The sequence below is a fragment of the Penaeus chinensis genome, chromosome 6 (genome assembly GCF_019202785.1).
Source record: "Penaeus chinensis breed Huanghai No. 1 chromosome 6, ASM1920278v2, whole genome shotgun sequence".
Lineage (NCBI taxonomy): Eukaryota > Metazoa > Arthropoda > Malacostraca > Decapoda > Penaeidae > Penaeus > Penaeus chinensis.
The window spans coordinates 3,083,284-3,084,761 of record NC_061824.1 but is presented as its reverse complement, the minus strand read 5'-3'; the positions used below and the strand labels follow the sequence as shown (position 1 = coordinate 3,084,761).

General features: G+C 39.1%; 1 protein-coding gene across 3 annotated transcripts in view; it reads left to right on the top strand.

Annotated features, from left to right (window-relative positions):
* Positions 1 to 1,171: 1,171 nt before the first annotated feature.
* Positions 1,172 to 1,478, top strand: part of LOC125026316 (venom peptide isomerase heavy chain-like) — a 6,907-nt gene continuing 6,600 nt past the window's right edge. For all 3 annotated transcript variants that reach the window (XM_047614671.1, XM_047614669.1, XM_047614670.1), the window contains exon 1: positions 1,172 to 1,369. The gene's annotated coding sequence lies outside the window, so the exon portion shown is untranslated. The remainder of the gene's footprint in view (positions 1,370 to 1,478) is intronic.

Here is a 1,478-nt window from a genome sequence, read left to right as displayed (position 1 = left end):
TGTCGGAAAAACAGTGTTTCTCTCGTATCTCAAATCAGAGACTATTATACCTCCTCCCCCTCTCTCTCCCTCTACTCCCCCCTCTCTCTTGTAGTGAACTGCAAATACAATTATATCTCGCAAGAGTGAAAAAGAGTAGCGTCACTGCCACCACCCATTTATTTTACGTATGGGAACGTAGTGTTGTTTGTGGGAAGGGGAATAGTGCAGATGATGTGAGGAAAGGGGCGATAGATTGTGTATGCGAGTGTAGCGTGTGTGTATAGTGTACGTGTTGGGTGCGAGAGTTTAAAGGTTGGTGAGCGTGAATTGAGCCGAGGAGAGGCGTGTGCGTATATGCAAATGAGTAGAGTAATTACTAAGGCACATCAAAACACTGGTTAATCACTTCACCGTTATCCCTTTTCATTTTACATGTCGACAAAAGTGATGTAAAGATTTATTAAAACAACGCGGTAAAACAAACTTAAAACAATAAAAAAAAAAAACATTGAAAGCAACGAAACACGAACAAAAGCAATAACCCCCTCCCCCCCAAAAAAAAAAAAAAAAAAAAAAAAACAAAGAAGGCACTGAATTACTTTGTCACTCTCCGAAAAAAAAATACCTGGTCAAATATCTCTCACTACCAATATTATATCACTCTTCACAACTACTTATCTTAGGAAAGCCCATTCAGGGGATTCCTAGAGCAGTCCAACAGACAAAGACCAATGCCCGAATCCCTCCTTGTCTGCCTCTGTACCTCCCTACATTATTTTTTTCACGCGCGAGAACCTGGGCATTGTGGTTCTTTCATGTTGAAAAGATTAACGTGAAAGCAAAGTTAAAATATAAAAATAAGATATTTTGTGAAATAAAATTGGTAAAAGAATCATTATAGTAAAACAATAAATAAATAAATGAACTTATCAATATACAACATGATACGAAAAAAATAAATAAAAGTCGATATAAGAAAGAAAGTTACTGTAAAAACTTTTGAATTAAAATAAATACAATGTTTCCAGGAATTAAGTTAATACAGTAAATAATCTTAAAATGTATAAAAAAATAATGGAATTCTCTTCATGTGGTTATGTGATTGAGAGAGATACTAGTGCCATACAGACACACAATAAACATTAATTAAAAAAGACAAATAATATAAAAGAGCAGCTGTCAGTGGCAACACCGTCTTGAGCATCCTCCCCACCGGCGGGATAAACACTCGGGCCCTGGACTTCAGCGGAAGGATGGCGACCGGAATTCAGGTTGTATATGAAGGAGAGGTGTAGAGCAGCTCCTGGCAACGTGAACTAGTGTCCTCCATGCTGTTTAACGAGCGCGCAGGGCAAATTGTCGCGAGTCCGCCTGGAGTGTTGCCACCGTAAGTTCATCTGATATTCGACATTGTGTATATCTCCTGGAGTGAGTCGACGAGATGTATAGAAGTAGTTCACTACACTCTCCCTCTCCTCCCCCCCCTCTCTCTCCCT